The sequence below is a fragment of the Pelobates fuscus genome, chromosome 4 (assembly GCF_036172605.1).
Source record: "Pelobates fuscus isolate aPelFus1 chromosome 4, aPelFus1.pri, whole genome shotgun sequence".
NCBI classification, from domain to species: domain Eukaryota; kingdom Metazoa; phylum Chordata; class Amphibia; order Anura; family Pelobatidae; genus Pelobates; species Pelobates fuscus.
In genome coordinates, this window is record NC_086320.1 from 321,562,104 (window position 1) to 321,586,232 (window position 24,129).

Below are 24,129 nucleotides of genomic sequence, written 5' to 3' on the forward strand. Positions count from 1 at the left end.
CTTAACCTGAAACATGACCATTGCCACCGAAGGGCATCAACCATTGCCACCAAGGGCACCATCCATTGCCACCAAAGGGCACCACCAGTGTAGGGGCATACCGAGACACCCCTACACACCCTGGTTCGGAGCTACCTACGAGCTCGAACCTACCAAACCAGTCCAAAGGCCTACCTATTAGCCCTGAACTCCAAACTGTCCCCCCTCTCACTCTTTTCTCCCCCCAACTTTACTCTCCATCCCCCGCCGCCGTGACCAAACGGGAAACACCTGAAAGCAAAGGGAGGGTGGGTGGGACAACGAACAGGTAAGTGTAACTTTGGATTAAAAGTGCCGTTAGACCTAAAATGGCCGCTACTTATACCCCCTTAGTAACTCCTCCCCACTCCATGTCCTTAGACCAGCCCCCAACTACTGACAACTAGCTGCCTGCCTCCTGGCAATGTCAAGGCCCATTCCCCTTAGCTGCGCTGCTCCATGGGCTTCAAAATAGACGTTAAGTATGAGAAGGAATCCGAAATTCACATCTTACATGTAGAGATGATAAACAATAAATACAAATCCTCCACCTTTCTGCATACAGTTATACAGCTGGACCTTTGAAAGAGCATAGCCAGAATGACACAAAGAGTCAGCATACTTAACAATTTAACAACTGTCATTAATTCATTGGAATAGTCATGATTCGTGCCCTTGCCATGCCATCTCAGGTGTTTTACTGGTGTCCCATAAAAAGCACAGCCTTTTCCAAAGTACTTTGCCCTATATGAACTTCAGAAGATCTGGGTTTTGGTATCTTGGCATGATGACCGTGCGATCTGGGTTTGGGTATCTTGGCATGATGACCGTGAGATCTAGGTTTGGGTATCTTGGCATGATGACCGTGCGATCTGGGTTTGGGTATCTTGGCATGATGACCGTGCGATCTGGGTTTGGGTATCTTGGCATGATGACCGTGCGATCTGGGTTTGGGTATCTTGGCATGATGACCGTGCGATCTGGGTTTGGGTATCTTTGTCAGGATCGGGACAGGGATCCAACACGCAGAGTACAAACAGGTACAGGATACGTATACCGGACCTTAGAATGGCCGGACTAACATACGGAGAGTATAGAGAATGGTCAGAGACAAGCCGAGGTCGAGGGAACGAGAGGACAGGTAAGCGAGGAACAAGCCGGGTCAAGGATAACAGAGGTAAACAGAGTAAGTCAAACAAGCCGGGTCGGAACCAAAGGGATAACAGAAAATACCAGAGCACTGTGTGACTAGACAGGCTAGAACCACGACAGGGCAATGAACAAATGGGAGAAGCAAGTTTAAATACCCTGGCTCGGAGGGAGAGACACACCTCCGACGAGATCTGATTAGTCTCTAAAGGATTGAGTGACAGGTCGTTCCGGGCTGGCGTCATGACGTCGGTTTCCGGACGTCCTGCTACAAAAGGAAGTGACTCCCTCGCGGCCTGCGTTTATGTGACCGGGAGGACCGCGAGGAACAGAGGAAACAGCCCGTCCGGACGGATAGACGTCTAAGTCTCTGCCTCTCTCGGAAGTAGAGACCTCAGGCACCCTGACAGTACCCCCCCTCTCAGATACGCCCACCGGGCGGAAGGAACCGGGACGAGATGGGAAGCGGGAGTGAAACGCCCTGCGGAGACGGAGAGCATGAACATCCTCTTGAGGTACCCAACTCCTCTCCTCAGGACCATATCCCTTCCAATCGACCAGATATTGTACTCTCCCCCGGGAGATTCGAGAATCGATAATAGAGTTAACCTCATACTCCTCCTGACCCTCCACCTGAACAGAGCGAGGAGAGGACGTTGTGGAGGAAAATCTGTTGCAGACTAGTGGTTTCAGCAATGAAACATGAAATGAGTTAGGGATGCGTAAGGCAGTTGGAAGAGCTAGACGATACGCAACAGGGTTAATCCGAGTCAGCACCCTGTAAGGTCCAATATAACGAGGAGCGAATTTCATGGAAGGTACTTTTAAACGGATGTTTCTAGTACTCAACCATACTCTATCACCTGGAACAAACACCGGAGCCGCCCTTCTACGTTTATCGGCGTGTTTCTTAACCAGCATAGAATTGTGCAGAAGAATTTGTCGAGTCTGATCCCACAACTTCCTCAAATTGGCAACATGAACATCAACCGACGGTATCCCTTGGGAAGGGGAGGCCGAGGGAAGAATAGATGGATGAAAGCCATAATTCATGAAGAAGGGGCTTGAATGAGTAGAATCACAAACGAGATTGTTGTGTGCAAACTCCGCCCAAGGAATCAAACCAACCCAATCGTCCTGGTGTTCAGAAACAAAACAACGTAAATATTGTTCAATTTTTTGGTTGGTGCGTTCAGCAGCTCCGTTAGACTGAGGATGATAGGCAGAAGAGAAATTCAATTTGATACCCAGTTGAGAGCAGAAGGACCTCCAAAAACGGGAAACAAATTGGGAACCTCTGTCAGATACAATTTGGGAGGGTATCCCATGTAAACGAAAAATCTCCCTAGCGAATATCTCTGCCAATTCGGGTGAAGACGGGAGTTTAGGCAGAGGAACGAAGTGAGCCATCTTGGTGAATCTGTCAACCACGGTGAGGATAACAGTCTGTCCTTTAGAGATAGGCAAATCGACAATGAAGTCCATAGCTAAACAGGACCATGGTTTCTCTGGAACCTCTAAGGGATGCAGAAATCCACATGGAAGCGTATGAGGTTGCTTAGTCTTAGTACAGACCTCACAAGTATCGATGAAATCTTTAATATCCTTACGCAAAGCAGGCCACCAGAAATCTTTGGAGATTAAAGCATACGTCTTGCGAATGCCAGGATGCCCAGCTACCTTGCTGTCGTGGAAACACCGCAACACTTCCAGTTGGAGAGCAGGAGGAACGAAGTGTCTATCCCCAGGAGTCTGTTTAGGAGCTAGATGTTGTAACTTTATGATCTCGGTAAGCAACGGAGAATGAATCCTGAGATTCGTGTTAGCGATGATATTACATTTAGGAACTATCGAGGAAAGAACTGGCTCAACTATAGTGGACGGTTCATATTGGCGAGATAAAGCATCGGCTTTGGAGTTCTTAGAACCAGGTCTATAAGTAAGCACATAATTGAAGTGAGTCAGGAATAGGGACCAACGAGCCTGCCTGGCGGATAGGCGTTTAGCCTCCCCAATATAGGACAAGTTCTTGTGAACCGTTAAAATAGTAACAGGATGTAAGGTCCCTTCTAATAAATGCCTCCACTCCTTAAGAGCCATAATGACCGCTAACAGTTCCCTGTCACCGATGTCATATCTGCTCTCAGGACCAGATAGTTTCTTAGAGAAAAACCCACAAGGGTGTAACGGTTTGTCCACCCCTAACCTTTGTGACAGAACAGCCCCTACTCCCGTCTCAGAGGCATCAACCTCGAGTAGGAACGGCAGAGTCGTATCAGGATGAACCAAAATTGGGGCAGAGGCAAAAAGTTCCTTGAGCGTCTTGAAAGCAACAAGAGCTTCAGTAGACCAGGTCTTAGTATTAGCCCCTTGTTTGGTCATATTGGTAATAGGCGCAATAATAGAAGAGTATCCCTTAATAAAGCGCCTATAATAGAGAAACCAATAAACCTCTGAATAGCCTTGAGTCCCTTAGGCAATGGCCAATCTAAAATAGATTGGAGTTTGTCAGGATCCATCTTAAAGCCTTCCCCAGAAATCACGTACCCAAGAAAGTCTATCTGAGACTGGTCAAAACTGCATTTCTCCAATTTACAGTATAGGCCATGTTGCAGAAGTTTGAGCAATACCTTTCTGACTTGTCTGTGGTGGGTCTCAATCTCCATAGAGTGTATAAGTATGTCATCCAGGTATACAATGACACAATCATGTTGAAACTCCCTAAGAACTTCATTAATCAAATCCTGAAAGACTGCCGGAGCATTACAAAGACCAAATGGCATAACCGTGTATTCATAGTGACCATAACGGGTATTGAACGCTGTCATCCACTTGTGTCCATCCTGGATTCTCACCAAGTTATACGCCCCTCTGAGATCTAACTTGGTGAAAATTTTAGAGCCCTTTAAACGATCAAACAGCTCGGTAATCAAAGGAATGGGATAGGCATTTCTGATGGTTATCTTATTCAACCCTCGGTGATCAATACAAGGTCTCAGAGTACCATCCTTCTTTTTAACGAAAAAAAAACCAGCCCCGGCGGGGGAAGAGGATCTCCTAATGAATCCTTTTTCTAGATTCTCACGAATATATTCCTCTAGAACTGAGTTCTCTTGAGTGGATAGAGGATATACATTGCCCCTCGGAGGCATAGTACCAGGTAAAAGCTTAATTTTACAATCAAATGACCTGTGTGGAGGTAAGGTATCGGCATTCCTCTTGTCGAATACTGCTTTTAAGTCCTGGTAGATGAACGGTATCTGTCCCTCTGTAGACTGAGTGGAACTACCCGGTGTGTTTATTACAGCCAATGGGGAAACCCTGCGTAAACACTTCTCCTGGCAGCCCTGACCCCATGAGAGTATCTCCCCTAACTCCCAATCGATAATAGGGTTATGTCTTTTTAACCATGGGTACCCCAGGACTATGGGGACCGAAGGGGACAAAATGAGCATAAGTGATAAGTTCTCCTCGTGTAAGATACCAACAGTTAAGTTAACGGGTATAGTCTCACGGGAGATAACAGGCTCAAGTAAAGGTCTACCATCTATGGCTTCAACGGCCAAGGGTGTATCCCTTAACTGGGATGGGACAGTGTGTTTAGTAGCAAAGGCTTGGTCGATAAAATTCTCAGCAGCTCCGGAATCTATCAAAGCCATAGTCTTTAGTACTCCCTTCTCCCAAGTAAAAGAAACTGGTAGCAGAAGCCTGTGATCCTTATAATTATGAGTAGAGGACAAAATAGAAACACCCAAGGTCTGTCCTCTAGAGAAACTTAGGTGCGAGCGTTTCCCGAACGATTAGGACAATTCAGGCGTAAGTGACCTCTGACTCCACAATACATGCATAATCCCTCTCTTCTCCTGTACTGTCTCTCTTCTTCTGAGATGCGAGTATTGCCTATCTGCATAGGTTCAGGAAACAGTGAGGTAGTGGAATCAGGACTTTGAAATGCGGGAGCTAATTTAAAGGAAGGTCTAAGGTTCCTCTCTCGAGTGTTTTGTCTCTCTCTTAAACGCTCATCAATACGAGAAATGAATGAAATTAAATCCTCCAAATTTTCTCTAGTGGCAACCTCATCAAGGATTACGTCTGATAGCCCGTTCAAAAATACATCTATATAAGCCTGCTCATTCCACTTAACTTCTGACGCCAGAGACCTGAACTCTAGTGCATAATCCACGAGAGTTCGGTTCTCCTGTCTCCGGCGCAACAGTAATCTGGCTGCATTGACCTTTCTACCAGGGGGGTCAAAAGTTCTTCTAAAGGCAGCTACAAAGGCAGTATAGTTATATACTAACGGGTTATCGTTCTCCCATAGTGGGTTGGCCCATCTTAGAGCTTTCTCAATGAGTAAGGTGATAATAAATCCAACCTTTGCCCTATCTGTAGGATAGGAGCGAGGTTGTAATTCAAAGTGGATACTGATCTGGTTAAGAAAACCACGACACTTCTCAGGTGAACCACCATAACGTACTGGTGGTGTAATACGGGAAGAGGCACCTACAGTGGCTACCTCTAAGCCTGAGCTCACAGGAGAGATAGAAGTAGTACGCGTCTCCTCTGGCGGGTTATTAGCACGAGACAATAATGCCTGTAGTGCTAGCGCCATCTGATCCATTCTGTGCTCCATGGCTTCGAACCTAGGATCAGAAGGACCAAGCTGACTGTTTGTACTTGCAGGATCCATTGGCCCTGTCGTAATGTCAGGATCGGGACAGGGATCCAACACGCAGAGTACAAACAGGTACAGGATACGTATACCGGACCTTAGAATGGCCGGACTAACGTACGGAGAGTATAGAGAATGGTCAGAGACAAGCCGAGGTCGAGGGAACGAGAGGACAGGTAAGCGAGGAACAAGCCGGGTCAAGGATAACAGAGGTAAACAGAGTAAGTCAAACAAGCCGGGTCGGAACCAAAGGGATAACAGAAAATACCAGAGCACTGTGTGACTAGACAGGCTAGAACCACGACAGGGCAATGAACAAATGGGAGAAGCAAGTTTAAATACCCTGGCTCGGAGGGAGAGACACGCCTCCGACGAGATCTGATTAGTCTCTAAAGGATTGAGTGACAGGTCGTTCCGGGCTGGCGTCATGACGTCGGTTTCCGGACGTCCTGCTACAAAAGGAAGTGACTCCCTCGCGGCCTGCGTTTATGTGACCGGGAGGACCGCGAGGAACAGAGGAAACAGCCCGTCCGGACGGATAGACGTCTAAGTCTCTGCCTCTCTCGGAAGTAGAGACCTCAGGCACCCTGACAGTACCCCCCCTCTCAGATACGCCCACCGGGCGGAAGGAACCGGGACGAGATGGGAAGCGGGAGTGAAACGCCCTGCGGAGACGGAGAGCATGAACATCCTCTTGAGGTACCCAACTCCTCTCCTCAGGACCATATCCCTTCCAATCGACCAGATATTGTACTCTCCCCCGGGAGATTCGAGAATCGATAATAGAGTTAACCTCATACTCCTCCTGACCCTCCACCTGAACAGAGCGAGGAGAGGACGTTGTGGAGGAAAATCTGTTGCAGACTAGTGGTTTCAGCAATGAAACATGAAATGAGTTAGGGATGCGTAAGGCAGTTGGAAGAGCTAGACGATACGCAACAGGGTTAATCCGAGTCAGCACCCTGTAAGGTCCAATATAACGAGGAGCGAATTTCATGGAAGGTACTGCTACAAAAGGAAGTGACTCCCTCGCGGCCGGCGTTTATGTGACCGGGAGGACCACGAGGAACAGAGGAAACAGCCCGTCCGGACGGATAGACGTCTAAGTCTCTGCCTCTCTCGGAGGTAGAGACCTCAGGTACCCTGACAATCTTGGCATGATGAACGTGCGATCTGGGTTTGGGTATCTTGGCATGATGACCGTGAGATCTAGGTTTGGGTATCTTGGCATGATGACCGTGAGATCTAGGTTTGGGTATCTTGGCATGATGACCGTGCGATCTGGGTTTGGGTATCTTGGCATGATGACCGTGCGATCTGGGTTTGGGTATCTTGGCATGATGACCGTGCGATCTGGGTTTGGGTATCTTGGCATGATGACCGTGCGATCTGGGTTTGGGTATCTTGGCATGATGACCGTGCGATCTGGGTTTGGGTATCTTGGCATGATGACCGTGCGATCTGGGTTTGGGTATCTTGGCATGATGACCGTGAGATCTGGGTTTGGGTATCTTGGCATGATGACCGTGAGATCTTGTGATGTAATTCCAGTAAAATACAAGTTTAGCAGGCTAAGATTGCCACAAGGCATATGTATGTATATGTGTTTGTAGTATCAGTTAGTTAATTACACGTAGCTAAGATACTGTTATCACTGTACTGACCAGGTGCAGGAATGTAAGAACTGGAATTACGCGTCCCTCTCCTTTGTATCAGATGAGCCACGTGGTTAGACCGGATGGATGAGTTTAGACTCTATTTATTAAATAGGTTAAGGGTATGTGTGGGTGTAGTTAATTGTGGGAGGAGCTACAGTGCTATATAAGGAATGTACTCTATGTATTCAGTACTCAGACTTTGCTGTATTTTGGTGACGCTAGTCCCTCTGAGTCCCGATCGGTGATCCAATAAAGAATCTCTTCCTTCCTGAAGAAACCTGTGTCCATCTCTCTGTGCTTGGCTTCCGTCAGTTTCTCCGGTATCATTTGGTGCATTGGCCGGGAAGCTCATCGTTCAACGGTAGCTGAGAGGCAGAGGCGTGAGACGGTCTATCTTTGCCCACGTTCTCTACGGCTGCACCCCTGAACTTCTGCGTGGACCTCCCTTCGTCTCGGCGCCACTGGTCTGTTGTCCAGGAGATCATCGGCCTCTACGTGAGAAGTGCTGGGGTGTCCCCGTCGATGAGTGTGAACTCAGGTTCAGGAACGAGGAGGTAAGACAACTGCTGTTTTAGACGGCAGGACCCACTAGGGGTATACCGATTGTGCGGTAGGCCCAAAGGGGTTTTGAATCTGTGTATCTGCCCCCTCTGTCGGAGGGAAGGAGCGAAGGCGCACCGCTCGATCGAACGCTCTTTAGTCAGACCGTTTGATTTGGTTAGTCAGGCGGGGTCCTGGTGTAAATAGCCCTAGCCGGACACCGGTGTCTTGTCTAGACTAGCGTTCTAGGGTGTATATTACGTTCGCTAGGTCGGAGGGACCGGGAGACTAAGCGGCGCCTGTGTAAATTCGGTTCGCTAGTTCTCATCCTATCTGGGCTAAGTGGGAAGGCGTGTAAATTTGGAACCCACTAGACTTTTGATAGTGCGACTAAGAGGCGCCTGTGTAAATTCGGTTCTCTAGCTCGCTATATATGTGGTGATTGGGCAGTGTGGCTAACCAAAACGGGTGTATATAGTTTTAGGTAGTCCATTCAAGGTACTGGCCAATAGTTTAGTTGGGAATTGTAAATGTGTTAACGATTGTTTTAGTAAAGTGTATATCTTGTTAGATAGCGCGAGCTCAGCCGTCTAGCGAGAGTGTTAATAGTGTGTTGCTGTATTATAGTGCACGGTACCATAACCCTGTATATTTACTGACATTATATAATAAGTACTAATCATTGTCGTCCATTGCATGTTTAACACCATAACCACTAATAATTGTATTGTGACCTTAACTTGTGCTTTGACCTATGCTAACCGTACTGTAACCGCTATTTGTAAAAGACGATGTTACTGGGGTGTGTTATAGACGGGTAATTCGTATATAGAGAATTATAGCGTGGGTGACTGTATAGTTACGCCAAAGGGCATAATATTGATTATATAGTGACTGGTGTAACAGCTGTGTGTGTACGGGAATTCCCTGAGTGTTTATTGTTATTGTGTACGTTTCACTTGGTAACCGTACCACGTGGTGCTGTTGCCAGAGGAAACGGGTGTGACTGTTGAATAGTACGCGTGTATAGTATTCGTTGTCGACGACGTTCCATTGTTAAGTATGGGTGCGTCGCAGTCAACGATTCCGGATCCCTTAGGATGTATGGTTAAGAATTTTAAAAAGGGATTCAAAGTTTGTGATTTTGGGGTAAAGATGTCTCCTGTACGTTTGGTCACTTTGTGTACTAGGGAGTGGCCTACTTTGGTTGCGGCATGGCCGCCACGTGGCAGTTTGGATCCAACTCTGGTACAGCGCTTACACGTGGCTGTATCGGGTAGGCCTGAACTTTACGGCCAGTTTCCTTATATTGACTGTTGGAGACAGGCCGTAAATGACTCGCCAAAATGGCTCCAGACATGCCACGAGGAGCAGTGTCGCCTCATGGTAGCTAGGACTTGCTCGTCCACTAGGACTGGTGTTAGGCCCATTTTGGACACGCCCCCTGAGTCCGAGATCCCTTTGCCGCCCCCTTACTTTCCGTTAAGAAGAAGTGACGCAAACGCAGGAAGTCCTGCACCCCTCCCCTCATTACCCTCATCCACTTCCGCTTCCTCCTCCAGTACAGGATCCACCCCCCCTCGTACTAAATCTCCCCTTCCGGAACCAGAATCCACCCCCATTAGAAACGAATATCCTGATTTGGCGCCACTTCAGACTTCCGGTCAAGCTTCATCTAGCTCGGCTCGAAGTGTTTTATTTACGACCTTTTCCCAAAACCGACCTCCCACATCCCCATACCCTATCTCTCCCCGACCGGAACCCATGACTGACGCCTCTCTACGTAGCCCCATCCAAACCCGACAGTTGACTGGTGCCCAACAATTAAAGCACTATCAGATGCCTCTTCGTCTGAATCCCGGGTCAGCTTATATCGATGCCGCAGGTCAAATGGCACACGCTGACCCAGTCTTCGTATATGTCCCATTTACCACAACCGATCTTTTAAACTGGAAGACCCATAATTCCTCGTATACTGAGAAACCACAAGCTATGACTGATCTGTTCACCTCAATAGTACAGACGCATAATCCGACATGGGCTGATTGCCAGCAGTTACTAATGACTTTATTTAACAATGAGGAAAGGACAAGAATAAATCAAGCAGCCATTAAAGCATTAGAGGATAGAGCCCGTGCTTTGAACCAAGCCAATCCAGCAGCATGGGCCGCGACACACTATCCCAACACCGATCCCGATTGGAACGTAAATGGTGCTGATATGGTTCAACTCAGAGCCTATAGAGACACTATAATTGCTGGCATGAAAGCCGGAGGAAAGAAAGCCATTAACATGTCGAAGACAGTTGAGGTGATCCAGAAAAGCGATGAAGCGCCCAGTGTCTTTTATGACCGATTATTGGAGGCATACCGCTTGTATACCCCCTTTAATCCGGAAGACGCAGACAATTCCCGAATGGTTAACTCCGCCTTTGTCAGCCAAGCATACGGAGATATTAAGCGCAAGCTACAAAAGTTAGAAGGGTTTGCAGGTATGTCCATCACCCAACTAATGGAGGTAGCAAATAAGGTCTATATGAACAGGGATACAGAAAGTAAGAAAGAGGAAGAGCGCAAGATGCGTAAAAAGGCTGATATGCTAGCGGTAGCGATCGCAGGCGTAGATAAACGGGGCCCAGATAGAGGCAATAATAGATGGAGTAGGGAGCCTTTGAGTAGGGATCAATGCGCGTATTGCAAGGAAGAAGGGCATTGGAGGAACGAATGTCCGCAAAGAGAGCTGTACGAGAGAGACCAACCCAGGGCAGGCTACGGAAACTTTAGAGGTAGAGCGAGAGGTAGAGGAGGCCCCGGAGGGAGTAATGGTTATAGAGGGAGTAATGGGAACAGAGGAAGTGTTAGGGAAGACAGGTATATTCCAGCAGCGCAAAGGTCCCGCGATAGAGAAGGTAGGGACTTTGTAGGATTGGCTGACACTGTCATGGAGGACTATTGATACCGACCGGGCTCCATCCCCCTTGGTCGAGCGGAGCCTATGGTCGATGTATCAATAGGGGGGAAAAGGAGTGCGTTCATGATCGACACTGGTGCTGAACATTCAGTGGTGACTAATCTAGTTGCTCCTCCATCTGGAAGGACTATTACTGTGATAGGAGCAACTGGAAGAAGTGCTGAAAAACCGGTTCTTAAAAGTCGACTCTGTACATTGGGAGGCCACGTAGTAAAACACCAATTCCTTTATATGCCTGAATGTCCAGTCCAATTGCTGGGACGTGATATGCTATCAAAATTACAAGCGCAGATTACGTTCCTACCAAATGGAACAACATCCTTAAAGTTTAATGGACCTTCAGGTATTATGACTTTATCCGTACCAAAGGAAGAAGAGTGGCGACTTTATACAGTGTTGACTAGCCAAAACCCTAGGAGTGATGAGACATTGTTTAACATACCAGGAGTTTGGGCAGAGAACAACCCACCAGGACTGGCCCGCAATATTCCACCAATAAAAATTGAACTGAAACATGGGGTTTATCCAGTGAGCCTAAGACAATATCACATTCCGCAGAAGGCTAAGAAGAACATCCAATCCTATCTGGATAAGTTCATACGGTATGGTATCCTAAAATTCTGTACTTCCCCCTGGAACACCCCATTGCTGCCTGTTCAAAAGCCCGGTACAGATGAGTATCGACCTGTACAGGACTTAAGAGCAGTCAATGATGCGGTTGTTAGCATACATCCAGTTGTACCCAATCCATATAACCTGCTTGCTTTAATTCCGGGCGGGGCTACTTACTTCACAGTCTTAGATCTCAAAGATGCCTTCTTTTGCCTCCGAATTGCCGCAGAAAGCCAATGTATTTTCGCTTTCCAATGGGAGAACGCTGTAACGGGCTCAAAACGCCAAATGACTTGGACAAGACTGCCCCAAGGGTTTAAAAATTCACCTACCCTATTTGGTTCAGCTCTAAGTCAAGATCTACTGGATTTCGAGTCTATCCCAGGAGAATGTGTATTGTTACAATATGTAGATGACTTGTTGATAGCAGCAGTTACAAAAGAAAAATGTCAGCAAGCAACGCACGATCTACTACATATTCTCTGGAAGGCAGGATACAAGGTGTCCAGGAAGAAGGCTCAGTTGTGTTTGCCAACTGTCAAGTATCTGGGATTCCATATCTCTGAAGGTCAAAGGATTATGGGGCCAGAGAGAAAAGAAGCTGTCTGCCAAATACCAATACCCAAGAATAGAAGACAAGTGCGAGAATTCTTGGGGGCAGCAGGCTTCTGTAGGATATGGATTCCCAGCTATGCGATACTGGCAAAACCTCTGTACGCAGCCATCAAAGGTACAGAGCACGACCCCTTCTTATGGACCCAAGAACAGCAAACGGCATTTGAAGATGTGAAGAAGGCTTTGATGAGTGCCCCAGCATTAGGTCTACCTGATCACACACGACCATTCTACTTATATGTACACGAGCAAAGAAGAATGGCTGTGGGAGTATTGACACAGTACTTGGGATCATGGCAAAGACCTGTTGCCTACATGTCTAAGCAACTGGATGCAGTGGCCAGCGGACTTCCACCTTGTCTAAGAGCCGTAGCTGCAGCCGCCCTGCTAGTAGCTGAAGCCGATAAACTCACTCTGGGTCAAGAACTTTATGTACGAGTCCCACATGCAGTACAGACGTTGTTGGATTACAAAGGAAATCATTGGTTTAGTAACAGCCGTATGACCAAGTATCAAGCAATGTTGTGTGAAAACCCAAGAGTGCATTTAGAGACTGTAAACACCTTAAATCCAGCTACCCTTTTGCCGCAACCTACTGAAAGTCAACATGATTGTTTGGAAGTAATGGATGAAGTATTTTCAAGTAGACCAGATCTTCGTGATTTTCCCATCCAGAACCCCGATGTTCAATATTACACCGACGGCAGTAGTTATGTGAAAGAAGGGATCCGCTATGCAGGATATGCAGTGACAACAATAGACAAGGTGATAGAAGCTCGGCCACTGGCGAAAGGAACATCAGCACAAAAGGCAGAATTAATAGCACTAACACGAGCGTTACAATTGGCTGAAGGTTTAAGAGTAAATATCTATACGGACTCTAAGTATGCGTTTTTAACCACTCATGCCCACGGAGCTTTGTATAAAGAAAGAGGACTACTGAATTCAGAAGGCAAAGAAATCAAGTACGCAGCTGAAATCCTACAACTATTGGAAGCAGTGTGGGAGCCGAAAGAAGTCGGTATCATACATTGTCGAGCGCATCTGAGAGGAGATGGTGATGTAACCAAGGGAAATCGGATGGCAGATAGTGCAGCTAAGCGTGCTGCTGAATCAGGAAGACAGGAGTATGTGGGGCATATAGCTGCTCTTATACCAACTCCACTGTCCCAATGGACTCCAGTTTATACAGCTCAAGAAGAGGAGTGGTTAAAGACTGAACCGGGAAAGTATTTGGAGAACAAGTGGTATCAGCTAGAAGATGGAAGAATAGTCATACCAGCATCACTAGCGGTAGAAATTGTCCAAAATTATCACAACGGGACACATTCTGGGAGAGACAGTACTGAAGAATCTCTCAGGAAACATTTCTACATACCAAGATTGTCCAACTTGACTCAGGCCATTGTACGCAGATGTGTAACGTGTGCTAAGAATAATGCAAGACAAGGACCAGTAAAGCCACCAGGAGTCCAGTTTATGGGGGGACTCCCCATGTCCGATCTACAAATAGACTTTACAGTAATGCCTAAATCGGGTGGACATCGTTACCTGTTGGTAATTGTGTGCACCTATTCAGGCTGGGTAGAAGCATGTCCTACTCGTACAGAGAAAGCAGGAGAAGTTGTAAGATTCCTGCTACGAGAAATAATACCCCGATATGGACTACCCTGTTCTATAGGATCGGACAATGGTCCAGCTTTTGTTCATCAGTGCCTACAACAACTGACTCATATGCTTGGTATAAAGTGGAGGCATCATACTGCATATAGACCCCAGAGTTCTGGTAAGGTAGAGAGAATGAATAGAACTATAAAGAACTAGTTGGCTAAAATGTGTCAGGAAACCCAACTTAAGTGGAACGTTCTCTTACCCATAGCTTTATTGCGAATCCGCAGTACCCCTACCAGAAGGATGGGCCTCTCTCCTTTTGAAATCATGTATGGGCGACCACCTCCCGTACTTGGTAACTTAAGGGGGGACTTGAGTCAGTTGGGAGAAGGAATTACCCGGCAGCAGGTTGTAGAGTTGGGTAAGACTATGGAGGAGGTACAGAAATGGGTACAAGATAGATTACCTGTGAATATTTATCCCCCTGTTCATAGTTATCATCCAGGAGACCAAGTGTGGATTAAAGAGTGGAATAATGTACCGTTAGGGCCCAAGTGGAGAGGTCCTTATGTTGTTCTTTTGTCTACCCCTACAGCGATAAAAGTAGCCGAAGTAACTCCGTGGATACATCACTCCAGGGTTAAACCAGCAGCAGTCGATTCTTGGCAAATTACAGCAGATCCAGAGAATCCCTGCAAGATCCGGTTGAAACGCACTACTCAGTCGGAGTAACGAGGAATTATTGTGGATTACAAATTTTATTGTTACAGGTGTGAGTGAGAAGGCCATAATAAAGCCTGTCCGCTTACCAACACATAGTGTATAAGCCAGGAAAGTCTCGAAGGGACACCTGTGAAGACGAGCAGAACTCCATTCCCTGCAGCCCTCACATCCTGGAAGCTGAGGTTCCATCGCACGGACGAAGACTGAGGATGACGGCGAAAGATGTGCTTTTGATTGTGTTTATTTATATGTGTTTTTATATTCAGGAAGGTAGAGGTACCGACACTCCTAGCTGTGAGGTATGCATTAAGACTACGAGAACAGGTAACCATATTTCCCAAACCCTAATTTGGCATTCACAATACGAATGTAAAGGAGAGGTATCAAGATGTAGATACCTAAATATAGACTATAGTGTGTGCCATTTAGGAGTAGGAGAACCTAAGTGCTTCAGTCCAGAGTATCAACCTCGTACAATTTGGTTGACTCTCAGGAATGGAGATCCTCAGGGGACCCTAATTAATAAGACGGTGTTAGAATCCGTACATTCTTCGGGTGTTCTGCTATTTGATGCATGTAAGGCGATATCAAGTGGTAGAAAACCGTGGAATGTATGTGGGGATCTTAGATGGGAGAGGACGTATGGGTCTAATGATAAATATATTTGTCCCAGTAGTAAAAATAAATATGTGAGTCCTAGATGCCCAAATAAAGACTATAACTTTTGTCCATATTGGTCTTGTGTGGGGTGGGCGACTTGGGGACAGACAGTAGATAAAGACATGATAGTGACTAAGTTGCCGACTAGCCCTTATTGTAAGTCTATGGAATGCAACCCAGTCCATATACTTATTAATAACCCCGACAAGTTCCTAGATAAGTATGGAAATTTATTTGGGTTTCAGATATACGGGACGGGTTTAGATCCTGGGACATTATTGTTTATAGGAATAGAGACTGATACGGTATCCTCCCAGACTCATCAAGTATACCATTCCTTTTATGAAGAGATGAGTATAGATAATAAGATCCCCCATAACGCTAAAAACCTGTTCATTGACCTAGCTGAAAGTATTGCCGGTAGTCTTAATGTTACCAACTGCTATGTGTGTGGAGGTACTAACATGGGAGACCAATGGCCTTGGGAAGCAAAGGAGGTAATGTCCGGTTCTGAGGCAGTTGACCAACTAATATCTACACAAGCCGATTATCATTTGAGTGTTAGAGGTAAATCTGAGTGGAGATTAAAGACCTCCATCATAGGTTATGTTTGCATAGCAAGGAAAGGAATAATGTATAATACTTCTGTAGGAGAATTAACTTGTCTAGGGCAAAAAGCTTATGATGATGATACTAAAAATACAACTTGGTGGTCGGCTTCAAATGTCTCAGAACCATCTAACCCGTTTGCTAGATATGCCAGTTTAAAGGATGTGTGGTTTGATTTATCCATCACATCTACCTGGAGAGCCCCAGCAAATTTGTACTGGATCTGTGGTAAGAAAGCCTATTCGGAGTTGCCACAGGACTGGGAAGGGGCATGTGTGTTGGGTATGCTCAAACCATCCTTCTTCTTGTTACCGATTGAAACAGGTGAGACTTTAGGTGTTAAAGTGTATGATGTGAATCATAGGAAGAAAAGGGGACCCTTAGAGATAGGCACCTGGGAAGATAATGAATGGCCTCCCCAGCGTATCATAGATTATTATGGGCCAGCCACGTGGGCAGAAGATGGTACCTTTGGTTATAGAACCCCAATTTATATGCTCAACCGTATTATAAGATTACAGGCGGTGGTTGAGATTATTACTAATGAGACCTCACAAGCACTCAATCTTCTAGCGAAGCATAATACCAGGATGAGGACAGCAGTGTACCAAAATAGATTAGCCTTGGATTACCTTTTGGCAGTAGAGGGAGGTGTATGTGGGAAGTTTAACCTGAGCAATTGCTGTCTTCAAATAGATGACGAAGGGCAAGCAATAGCTGAGCTTACTAGCCATATGGTTAAACTAGTGCATGTGCCTACTCAGGTATGGAAAGGGTACAATCCAAGTAGTTGGTTTGGTAGCTGGTATGAGTGGTTTGGAGGGCTTAAGGCAGTGGTAGGTGGAGTCCTACTGATTTTACTGTTGTGTCTACTCCTACCGTGTCTTATACCCTTAGTAGTTAGGTCTGTGCAAAGCCTGATAGGAAGTATAGCAGAGAGGAAGGCTGCTGCACAGATAATGGCGATATATAAGTATAAGGCTCTAGATCAAGGAGAACCAATGCAGGAAGATGAGTGTTAAAAGATTCACATCATAAGATAAGTCTGGTCTGGTTCATGGTAACCTGAGGTATATGCAAACCAAGGTTAAGTGATGCCTCAAGTAATTGTGAAATATCAGAGGCATCAAAGGGGGGAATGTGATGTAATTCCAGTAAAATACAAGTTTAGCAGGCTAAGATTGCCACAAGGCATATGTATGTATATGTGTTTGTAGTATCAGTTAGTTAATTACACGTAGCTAAGATACTGTTATCACTGTACTGACCAGGTGCAGGAATGTAAGAACTGGAATTACGCGTCCCTCTCCTTTGTATCAGATGAGCCACGTGGTTAGACCGGATGGATGAGTTTAGACTCTATTTATTAAATAGGTTAAGGGTATGTGTGGGTGTAGTTAATTGTGGGAGGAGCTACAGTGCTATATAAGGAATGTACTCTATGTATTCAGTACTCAGACTTTGCTGTATTTTGGTGACGCTAGTCCCTCTGAGTCCCGATCGGTGATCCAATAAAGAATCTCTTCCTTCCTGAAGAAACCTGTGTCCATCTCTCTGTGCTTGGCTTCCGTCAGTTTCTCCGGTATCAATCTGGGTTTGGGTATCTTGGCATGATGACCGTGCGATCTGGGTTTGGGTATCTTGGCATGATGACCGTGCGATCTGGGTTTGGGTATCTTGGCATGATGACCGTGCGATCTGGGTTTGGGTATCTTGGCATGATGACCGTGCGATCTGGGTTTGGGTATCTTGACAAGATGGCTGTGCTGGCATGGACACATGGAAGCTTTAATGGTGCACCGTTGTGTACTTTAGCGTGTAAACTATACACTTAAACTAGAGGGTAGTGTAAATGAATCCTTCCTTATTTTCTATAAGGTAGCTGTTATTTTTTAAAATGTCTTTTTCTTTTCCCTCTACTTAATTATTTGTTGTGTGTGTATCCTTGTGCCCAACTATGTGTACCGCAGTAAGATTCTGCTTATGCTTCTGTCTTAATGTAAAATGGTTGCTTAGATTAAACTAAAAATCTGTCAAAATATGTCGCTCTACTGCTTGTTGTCCAGAGGTCCCTCTTTTCCCCGTGCTGCTTCTCAGCCGGATAACTGGCATATGACTTACATGTCTGCACTAATGCCAAAACCATTCTATTAGTTTTATTCGATTTTTCACTATCATTTTACACAGTGGCCTTGGATCCCATAGTACCTACCTGGCTCTCGCCTATATAAACCCCTACACATTAGGCATTTAGGCCATATTGTGCTTTTACTAGAATGTCCTTTGCAAATTGGGTTGTCTTTTATTTAGTCATAAAATGTTCAGCTCACTGGTTAATAACTGCTGGACATGGTACAAATGTGTATGTTAAAGCCTTTTATGTTTGGCTTTTTCTGTCAAATTTAAGACTGCCGGCTCATGCCAGTGTGCTGGGTATAAATAAAGAAATTTTCTAAATTCTGTTTAAATAATCTTTAAGGAACAGGAACTGAATACTGTGGTTATCCTACCAACTGTATACTTAGGAAATAAAGCACTAGGCTTTGTCAACAATGCGAGCATTTAATCAGAGGTAATAACACAGAGTTAAACAATATATAACACACAGACCCAATTCAGTCTACCAATAAACCAACATAATATAACAATATGAATATAAACACAACCTCACCACATTTATAGAGGTCAATCCAGGGGCATACCTAGAGCATTTGACACCCAGGGCGGGTCCAATTTTTGCCCCCCCCCCCCCCCAACTTTAAAATGTAAAAAACAACTGCAATTTAAAAACAAATCTAAAAAAAATGTATTTAGCACTAAGCAGTGTTTATACTTTTGAATGTAAGCATGTTTTTGTATGGAGTATGTTTGAGTGAATGTAGGATGTGTGTCTGCATGTGGTGTTGGCATTTGAATGCAGGCATGCATTTTTATGTAGTGTGGTTATTGAATGCAGTGGTGTGGTTATATATAATGGTGTAGTTTGTATGTAGCGTTGACATTGAAATGCAGGGGTGTATTTGTGTGTAGTGTTTCTGAGATGTATGCACATATACACATACACATATTTACACACTGACACACATGCAGATACATAGACACACAGTCACACACAGATACGCACGTTGGCATCAGTCAACAAATTTGCATATAATTCACATTAGCCCCCCATATTTCTTGTTGTGGGCTGGCTGACAACTCCCCTATTTGCTATCCTTATGTGGGATTGCCATATTTAAGCACACTAAATAAGGGAGCTATCTGCTAAACATCACCCTAATTTGGTATCTTTCAATATTGAAATCTCACATAAGGGCACCAATTTAGAGAATTATCAACTAAACAGCTAAAAGATCAACATTTAAAAAAAAAGTCCTTTTCTTAATTTCAGTTGTTGAGTAGATAACTCCCTTATTTGTTATCCTTATGTGGGATGGCAATATTTAAGGACACCAAATACATACACATTTATATACACACACAATAACACAATAGGTGTACAGGTGATATTCGAAACATTAGAATATCGTTCAAAAGTGAATTTATTTCAGTAATGCAACGTAAAAGGGGAAACTAATATATGAGATAGACGCATTACATGCAAAGCAAGATAGTTCAAGCCGTGATTTGTCATAAGTGCGATGATTATGGCTTACAGCTCATGAAAACCCCAAATCCACAATCTCAGTAAATTAGAATATTACATGCAATCAATAAAACAAGGCGTGTACATAGAACAATATTGGATATCTGAAAAGTATAAGCATGCATATGAACTCAGTACTTGGTTTGGGCCCCTTTTGCAGCAATTACTGCCTCAATGCGGTGTGGCATGGAAGCTATCAGCCTGTGGCACTGCTGAGATGTTATGGAAGACCAGGATGCTTCAATAGCGACCTTCTGCTCTTTTTTCTGGTCTCATGTCTCTCATCTTTCTCTTGGAAATGCCCAATAGATTCTCAATGGGGTTCAGGTCAGGTGAGTTTGCTGGCCAATCAAGCACAGTAATCCCACGGTCATTGAACCAGGTTTTGGTGCTTTTGGCAGTGAGGGCAGGTGCCAAGTCCTGCTGGAAAATGAAGTCAGCATCCCCATAATGCTTGTCTGCGGAAGGAAGCATGAAGTGCTCCAAAACCTCCTGGTAGACGGTTGCGTTGACCCTGGACTTAATGAAGCACAGTGGACCAACACCAGCAGATGACATGGCTCCCCAAATCAACACAGACTGGAAACTTCACACTGGACTTCAAGCATCTTGCAGTGTGTGCCTCTCCATTCTTCATCCAGACTCTGGGTCCTTGGTTTCCAAATGAGATGCAAAAGTTGCTCTCATCAAAAAAGATGACTTTGGACCTCTGAGCAACAGACCAGGTCTGTTTTTCTTCAGCCCAGGTAAGACGCTTCTGACGTTGTCTGTTGTTCAGGAGCGGCTTGACAAGAGGGATACGACATCTGAACCCATGTCCAGGATCTATCTGTGTGTTGTGGCTCTTGATGCACTGACTCCAGCCTCAGTCCACTCCTTGTGAAAGTCCCCAACACTTTTGAATGGCCTTTTCCTGACAATCCTCTCCAGGCTGCGGTCATCCCTGCTGCTTGTGCACCTTTTTCTTCCGCACTTTTCCCTTCCACATAACTTTCTATAATGTGCTTTGATACAGCACTTTGTGAACATCCAACTTCCTTCGCAATTACCTTTTGAGGCTTTCCCTGCTTATGGTGGGTGTCAATGATGGTTTTCTGCACAACTGTCAGGTCAGCAGTCTTCCCCATGATTGTGATTCCTCCTGAACCAGACTGAAAGACCATTTAAAGGCTCAGAAACCCTTTGCAGGTGTTATGGCTTACTTAGCTGATTAGAGTGGGACACTGTGAGCCTAGAATATTGCACCTTTTCACAATATTCTAATTTACTGAGGGTGAAGGATTTTCCATGTATTTGCCTGTGGGCCCTCAGTTAAACCCTCTCCCTGCTGTTTTAATACCTGTATCTGTTCGGTTTAAAATGTGTAATTGGGGGCGGAGCCTGGACTGCAAGCAGGCAAGATGTGCATCGCACGAGCTCCTGCTGTAAACGCTGCTTACACAGTAGTATCCCGGGCTGACAACTCGGAATCTTCTGCTTGAGGTGAAATTCACGCTGGGGACACCCGACCCTACCCGTGAGCACCTTTATCGACGCTCGGAGGCACTGAGAACCGCGGCAGCACGTTGAGGCCCACTGGAGGCAGAACGGGGGAGAGACGGCCGCTCTCCTTCCACTGTACCAAGCCACTACACAAGCGACTTTCCTACCCCCCCCCCTCTGGACAGGCGGGGGATATCCTGGTCCCCCCCCCCTAGAGAGCAGACAGCTATACTAGAGTTGCTTCATTAGCTCACAGAACAAACCACACAGTGTGGCTCAAAATCCCAAGATGGCGGACGCAGCCTACACAAACGCACAAGGCGAGACGGTAACTACAGGGGCACTGAGCGACACTTATGCCTGCACACTGAGGCGGCTAGACCACATATTCCAGGCTTTCTGGCTCAAATTACAAGCACGGCTACAGGACACCACTATTCACATATCGGTGCCGAAGTTGGGAAACGGGAGAACAGGGCACTCAGGCAAGGTGACACCTCCTCTGAGCAAGAAACAAAAATCGAAACCCCCACAATCCCAACTTCGACCACCCAGGCAAAGAGCCACACGAGGAAAAACCTCCAAGCAGCATCCACGCGGGCGATGAATGGCACACAAGCAAAGGAAATTTTATACCACCCTCGCCCCCCCCTGTGATGGAAAGAGTCTTGGTTCCTCAGCTAACCCAAATCAGCAGCTTACAGATGCTGGCCCTCCTACAGGCCTGGGGCCGAGGAGACAATAGGCCACAGAGCGCCACAGGTTCAAGCGGCACTGCAACCCAGGCACCAAGAGGAATAGGCTAAATTAGCCTCGGGGACTGATACCTGGACATATCCTCACCTTGACAACCAGAGAAGCAATTTATGTTTAACGTGCCATGCACCAAGCCTTTTGTATTATGCCGTTAACATGCCGTTATTATGCTTTCTTATGTTTTGCTTTCCTTCCTGACACCTCTCCACACTCTACCTAATATCACAGCAGTACACACTTCTGCCGACACTGCACCCAGGGGTGCACTAACTACAATCTTGCAAGCATGTTTACTTAATGAACATTTTGTTCTATCACCATGTCTGCATTGTCACACAGGTTGTCAAATATGAGGCACATACCGGACTCCTTTCACTGTAATAGCCAACATTATGACTCTCCTCAGTGTATCCTCAATGTCAGACATGATTGTTTAGCTTGAGGTCTATCTTGTTCTTATTATTTTAAAAAAAAGTGCAAATCTTTGTTCATTACCCCAAATGTCACATGTGATGCTCTGCTAGAGGACTGCCGTTGGGGTACCTCTAGCCTGTTTGTACTCAATATATGCTCTGCAAAAATAAAAAAATAAAAACGATAAAATGTGTAATTGAACTGTATTCGTTTACCGAACAGAGACCACACACCCTGGGTAGCAATCAACATTAGAACAGAGAAAACCGCAACTTAACTGCTACTAGGTGGCAGCCATTCGGCATACGAACACGTGGCGAGAACAAAGGATGGCGGCCATCTTAGAACTCACGAACACGGTCAGCGGGACTTATGCAGGGATTGCCTGGAACTAATTTCGGCACGGCAACCATGCGAACGCCCGGTCCCCACGGAAGTCCTGGATGAATACGTTCCCCTCCACGAATCAAACTGGCATTCGGTAGATAGAATCTACCGAATGAGGGGAACATTCACATGTAACCAGCTATACCATACGAACTGTGGTTTTCGTGTAGTTAGATGCGAACGGAGACCGGCTCTTGCTACTGATTCTATGGAACTCTAGATCGGATACCTCCACATGGCAAGCCGGTCAAACTTCCACACGATGCGACACGGAAACTACCGAACAGAACTTCGTGAAATTCGGATATATGACCACCAGTATCCTCAGCTACCCAGGGATGTTGAAATTATGTTTGTATGTTGTATGAAAAGTACTTTTCTGAAATTGTTAAAAACTGTAAATGTTCTGGCCAGCAGATAATTGAGCTATGTGTATTGTAATAACTCAATTATCTAGCCTGGCCCAGAGGAGGAGTTATGTGTTGCATAAATTGTGAGTTCTGTGTGCCAGTAAATCAGTCTTGTTCCAGCATTAAGCTTTGGCTCATGTGTGGATTATTTGGCGAGACCAGCAAGTTATTACTCTGTGGATTACTTGGTGATTTTATTTTATGGGAAGAAGGGAATGCTTGACGGAGTAACGGATTGTACCGTCACACTGAGATTGTGGATTTGGGGTTTTATGAGCTGTAAACCATAATCATCGCACTTATGACAAATCACGGCTTGAACTCGCAGAAACCTCAACTCCCTCGATCTCCAGCATTTCTCCACCACACTCCAAACACTCCTTTTACCCATCTCAAATCTCAACTGCCCTAATTCTGCAACCTCACTCTACAACTGCACTCTCTCCTCTCAACTTGACATCATGGCACCTCCTACAGTTAAACGCAGCAAGCGCCCCCAACTACAACCCTGGCACACTAAGCTGACCCGTTACCTCCAAAAAATTTCCAGAACTGCTGATGCTGCTGGAGAAAGTCTCACTTTGCATCTTTGTCCACTACAAATTTATGCTGTGTTCCTACAGCATGGCTCGTTCCTCTGCAAAAGTAAACTACTTAAAAACCCTGATAAGCACACTGTCCCATCAACTCAAACACCTGTTTCACATTTTTGATGCTCTTCTTCGCCCTGTGACTCCCCCTCCCTCCACCACCTTGTCCGCCACAAACTTTGCATCTCATTTCACTGAGAAGATCTCTACAATCAGGAAAGAGATCTCAAATCTCTCTCCTACCCCTATCATTACATCACTCAACCCCACTCGTCCTGCCATCCTATGCACATTTGCACCTGCTACAGCACAAGAGGTTTCTGCTCTGCTCCTGTCCTCCCGCCCCACCACCTGCTCCCTCGATCCTATTCCCTCGCATCTCATCCGCACTTTGTCTCCCTCTCTTGCTCTTCCTCTCGCTAGCATTTTAAATCTCTCCCTTTCCTCTGGAACATTTCCCTCACCCTTCAAACATGCAACCGTAACCCCGATTCTGAAAAAGCCCAACTTTGATCCCAACTCCCCATCCAACTACCGCCCTATCTCGCTACTGCCATTTGCCTCCAAGATCCTCGAGAGAGTTGTGTACTCCAGATTGACAGACTTT